Raw genomic sequence first — 6,149 nt, 5'->3', positions numbered from 1 at the left:
ATGCGTCACTCTTTTCGGTAAAGTAATTTCGGTTCCAAGACCTAATTTAACTCATGACGAATTTTTGAAATATTTTGGGTTGATTGATTAAAGATATTTATACCTTAAGAATAAACGTTAAATTTCGCAGTGATGTAATAAATTTTTGAATGATATCAATAATTTCGGTCGCCAAACCTAATTTTATTTAATACCAATTTAATACTTTTTAGCGAACAAATTAGCGTTTATTATCAAAAGGTTAAAAATAAAAATAAAAATAAAAACTGTACAGACATACCTGTGGAATAGATTTCTTAGTTATATGATCTATCCCATTCATAAGATAGTCGGTTTAATTGATTTTCCATGGCTACATATGCGTAACCTCGAGCATTCAGTGTCTTTTCTTCTAAACATATGAACGGTCCGTCTCTGCATAAAGTAACAAATTCGGTATTTGAATAGGTTTGATTATTTGAACATTTACCTCCATGTGACCATTTTCCGCATTTGTGACATCTTTCTAGGTGTCGTGCTCTTCTTTTCGCTGCGGATTTTGATTTTCCTTTACCAAATTGTAACTTATTATCTTAGCATCTGGATTCTTTTCTAACTCCGTCCATTCTTTCTCTGATTACTGATACTAATTCACTCGGTAGTATGTCATTATTTCTTTTAGTGATCAAAGCGTGTAGCATTAGACCATGGTTTAGTTCACAGGCAGTCTTCATTTTGTAAAAACCTAAAAAAATAAAAATTCAGAATGGGGGGAGAAGACTAGTTCTTTAGGGTCTGCTAGGGAAAGACCATTCGGGTTCCATTTTCGAGAACTACACGAAAACAGACAATCTAACTCTAACAGAAATACATATTATCCTTTAAAGACTTGATTCTCCCCACACTTAGTTAGCTGTGGTGTCGAAATTGTGATTAACTTCGTTGTCGACTTCCATCGGACCATGTATGTAATGTTTAACTCTGTGACCATTAACTTTAAATTCAATCCCATTTGAATTTATCAATTCTATCGTTCCGTATGGGAAAACTCTTTTGACTATGAATGGTCCAGACCATCTTGATTTCAATTTTCCAGGAAATAGCTTGAATCGTGAATTGAAAAGAAGAACTCTGTCTCCTTCTTTAAATTCTTTTAAACTTCTGATTCTTTTATCATGCCATTTCTTCGTTCTTTCTTTATAGATTAACGAATTTTCGTATGCTTCATGTCTTAATTCTTCTAATTCGTTTAGTTGACTTAATCGTAGACGTCCAGCTTCATGTAAATCAAGATTACATGTTTTCAAAGCCCAAAATGCTTTGTGTTCAATTTCTACTGGAAGATGACATGCTTTTCCATAAACAAGTCTAAAAGATGTGGTTCCAATTGGAGTTTTGTAGGCTGTTCTAAAAGCCCAGAGTGCATCCTCCAATTTAATGGACCATTCCTTCGGATTTGATCCTACGGTTTTCTCTAGAATACGTTTTAAAGCTCGGTTGGTATTTTCAACTTGTCCACTTGTTTGTGGATGATATGCGGTGGAGATTTTATGAGTTACTCCATATCTTTTAAGAACTTTCTCAAGTTGATTATTACAGAAATGAGTACCCCGATCACTTATTAAAGCTTTCGGTGTTCCAAACCTTGCAAAAAGACGTTTTAAAAAGTTGACTACAACTCGTACATCGTTAGTTGGGAGAGCTTGTGCTTCCTCCCATTTAGATACATAATCAATGGCTACGAGTATATATAGATTATTATGAGATTTTGGAAATGGACCCATAAAGTCAATACCCCAAATGTCAAATACTTCACATACTTGGATGACATTTTGTGGCATTTCATCACGTTGACTTATTTTTCCGGCCCTTTGACATGCATCACAGGATTTGCAAAGAAGGTGTGCGTCTTTGTAAATTGTAGGCCAATAGAATCCAGCTTCATAAACTTTTCTTGCTGTTAGTTGAGGCCCATAATGCCCTCCTGTTGGTCCTGTGTGACAATGGTTTAAAATTTTACTAGCTTCATCTCCAAATACACATCGGCGTATTATTCCATCGGGACAACTTTTAAACAGATGTGGATCTTCCCAGAAATAGTGTTTTATATCACTGAAGAATTTCTTTCGTCTTTGGTACGATAATCCTTTTTCAAGGAATCCACAAACTAAGTAGTTTGCATAGTCTGCAAACCATGGTATTTCTTTATAATCTATCTTCAATAGATATTCATCAGGAAAGTTGTCTTGTATGGCTGATTCATTTAGAACTTCTAATTCGGGATTTTCAAGACGAGAAAGATGATCAGCGGCGAGATTTTCTGCTCCTCTTTTATCTCGGATTTCAATATCAAACTCTTGTAAGAGTAAGATCCAACGGATTAATCTTGGTTTAGCATCTTGTTTTGAAAATAAGTATCTAAAAGCAGAATGATCGGTATAGACCACCGTTTTTGCTAGAACGAGATATGATCGAAATTTGTCAAAAGCAAAGACAATAGCAAGGAGTTCTTTTTCAGTAGTTGTATAGTTCGTTTGTGCTCCTTGTAACGTCTTACTAGCATAATATATAGGTTGAAATCGTTTTTCAATCCTTTGTCCTAAAACAGCTCCCATTGCAAAATCACTTGCATCGCACATTAGTTCAAATGGTAGATTCCAAATTGGTGTTATCATGATCGGTGCATTAGTGAGTTTCTCTTTAAGAATATTAAAAGATTTGATACACTCATCTGAAAAGATGAATGGCGCATCCGTTTCTAGGAGTTTATTCATAGGAGTGGCAATTTTAGAAAAATCTTTTATAAAACGTCGGTAAAAACCGGCATGCCCTAGAAAACTCCTAACTCCTCTAACATTGGTGGGATGTGGAAGTTTAGCAATTACATCTACTTTAGCTCTATCCACTTCAATTCCTTCTTTTGAAATTTTATGTCCAAGAACGATGCCTTCCTTAACCATGAAATGGCATTTCTCCCAATTAAGTACTAGATTTGATTTTTCGCATCTAATTAGCATTCGTTCCAGATTAATTAGACATGATTTAAATGTATCACCGAAGACTGAAAAGTCATCCATGAAAACTTCCATGCATTCTTCTATCATGTCGTGAAAAATCGCCATCATACACCTTTGAAAGGTTGCAGGGGCGTTACAAAGTCCAAATGGCATGCGTTTGTAAGCAAAAGTACCATAAGGGCACGTGAATGTGGTTTTCTCTTGGTCCTCGGGTGCTATTGGAATTTGAAAATATCCGGAAAATCCATCTAGAAAACAATAGTAACTATTTCCGGCTAATCTTTCCAACATTTGATCTATGAAAGGTAAGGGAAAGTGATCTTTTCTGGTGGCGTCATTTAATTTTCTATAATCAATACATACACGCCATCCTGTTACAGTCCTAGTAGGAATAAGCTCATTTTTCTCATTTGTAATGACAGTCATGCCACCCTTCTTAGGTACGCATTGAACTGGGCTTACCCATGGACTATCAGAAATTGGATATATCAAACCTGCATCTAGTAGTTTAATAATCTCTTTCTTAACTACATCTTGCATATTAGGATTTAGTCTTCGTTGGCGTTGCACATACGTTTTATGACCTTCTTCCATAAGGATTTTATGTGTGCAATACGAAGGACTTATTCCTTTAATATCATGAATCTTCCATGCAATGGCTGGTTTATGAGCTTTCAACACAGAAATGAGTTGTGATTTCTCATTTTCAGTAAGAGAAGACGATATTATTACAGGTAATTCAGATTCACCATGTAAATAAGCGTATTCCAAATGGTTTGGAAGTGGCTTTAACTCTAATTTCGGAGGTTCTTCTATCGATGATTTATATCGATATCTGTCTTCTTCTTTTAGCATTTGAATTTCTTCTGTTGTTGGTTCATATCCATTAGCTATAAGTGTATCTAACATTTCAGCTTCATCAATTGGTTCATTACCTTCTCCTAAAGAACATTCTCCTGTTCCTTGTAATTCTGGAAATTCTTCTAATAATTCTGCATGTGCATCTATAGTTTGAATATAATAACATGTATCATCTGCAGATTGTGGTTGTTGCATTGCTCTATCAACTGAAAAGGTAACACTCTCATCCTCTATACTTAGGGTCAATTTCTTACCGAACACGTCTATCATTGCTTTAGCCGTGTTTAAGAATGGTCTTCCTAATATGAGAGGAACTTGAGAATCTTCTTCCATGTCCAGAACAACAAAATCTACTGGAAATACTAAAGTACCAACTTTAACTAGCATGTTCTCCATTATCCCTCTAGGATATTTTATTGATCTATCGGCTAGTTGTATGCTTATTCTGGTTGGTTTCAATTCTCCAAGGTCTAGTTTAGCATATAGTGAATACGGCATTAGATTTATACTAGCACCTAAGTCTGCCAATGCTTCTATTGAACTAAGACTACCCAGAAAATATGGAATTGTGAAACTTCCTGGATCAGATAGTTTTTCTGGTATCTTATTCAACAGCACTGCTGAACAATTAGCATTCATAGTAACAGCCGAGAGTTCTTCCATTTTCTTTCTATTTGAGATTAGATCTTTCAAGAATTTAGCATATCTAGGCATTTCTGAAATCACATCAATGAAAGGAAGATTTACATTTATCTGTTTAAACATATCCAAGAATTTGGATTGCTCGGCTTCAAGTTTTTCTTTCTTCATTTTACTCGGGTAAGGAAGTGGTGGTTGGTATGGTTTAACATAAGGTTTATCCTTAACTGTGTTATCTTCATTAACCTTTTCAACTACCGGTTCTTTTTCCTTATCTTGATCAGGTTGTGGTTCTTGTGGAGTAGGAATGGCTTCATCAGAAGTTACAGGTATTTCAGGTGGTTTAAGTGTTGTACCACTTCTTGTGGTAATAGCTTTAGCTGTTTCATTTCGGGGGTTAGCATTTGTATCACTAGGTAGACTTCCCGGTTTTCTTTCACCTATTAACCTTGCTAGGTTACTCACTTCTTGTTCCAGATTTTGAATAGAAGCTTGTTGATTTCTAAATGCTTGAGCATTTTGTTCATTGGTTTGTTTCTGAGATGTGAAAAACTGTGTTTGAGTTTCAACTAGCTTTGTCATCATATCTTCTAAATTCGGCTTTTTATCATCGGTTTGTTGTGGTGGTTTGTTTTGAAAATTCGGTCTTTGCTGATTGTAAGTATTATTGGATACTTGTTGATTGCTAGGACCTTGTTGGTTGTTGTATGGAATATTTCGGTTATAATTCTGGTTTTGATTGTAAATCGATCTTGGCGGTTGATAATTATTCTGATAATTATTTCCAGGCCTTTGGTTTATGTATGAAATATTCTCTCTTTGTTCCATTGTTAATTCAATACTGAGACAATCTTTTGTCAAATGTGGTCCTCCACACTGCTCACAACTAATTCGTATTGAGTGAATATCTTTAGTCATCTTTTCCATTCGTCTCTCCACAACATCTATCTTTGCGGAAATGGAATCTAAGTCATGGCTAGAATCGGCTCTAGCTGCTTTAGATGATCTAATGATGTCTTTTTCTTGGTGCCACTCATGTGAGTGGGAAGCAGTGTTATCAATAATTTTGTAAGCATCAGTTTCGGTTTTCTTCATAATAGAACCACCAGCTGCTATATCTATGTCTTTTCTTGTAGTGATGTCGCATCCTTGTTAGAATATTTGTACTATTTGACAGGTGTCTAAACCATGTTGCGGACATCCTCTTAACAACTTTCCATATCTAGTCCACGCCTCATATAGAGTTTCATTTGGTTTCTATGTAAACGTAACAATTTCTGCTTGAAGTCTTACGGCTTTAGATGCAGGAAAGAATTGTTTAAGAAATTTGTCAACTAAAACGTCCCATGTATCAATCGCCCCTTCAGGTAACGATTCCAACCAATCTTTGGCTTCTCCCTTTAAAGTCCAGGGAAATAACATGAGATATATCTGTTCATCCTCCACTTCTCGTATTTTAAATAGTGTGCAGATCCTATTAAAGGTACGTAGATGTTCATTTGGATCTTCCTTCGGCGCACCACTAAATTGGCATTGATTAGTCACCATGTGTAGAATTTGTCCTTTGATTTCATAATCTGGCGCATTAATGTCTGGATGAGTAATTGCGTGACCTTGGCCAGTGCGTTTAGCTCTCATTCGGTCTTCCATACT

The sequence above is a fragment of the Rutidosis leptorrhynchoides genome, chromosome 9, assembly GCF_046630445.1.
Source record: "Rutidosis leptorrhynchoides isolate AG116_Rl617_1_P2 chromosome 9, CSIRO_AGI_Rlap_v1, whole genome shotgun sequence".
NCBI classification, from domain to species: domain Eukaryota; kingdom Viridiplantae; phylum Streptophyta; class Magnoliopsida; order Asterales; family Asteraceae; genus Rutidosis; species Rutidosis leptorrhynchoides.
Note: the sequence above shows the minus strand (reverse complement) of the source record.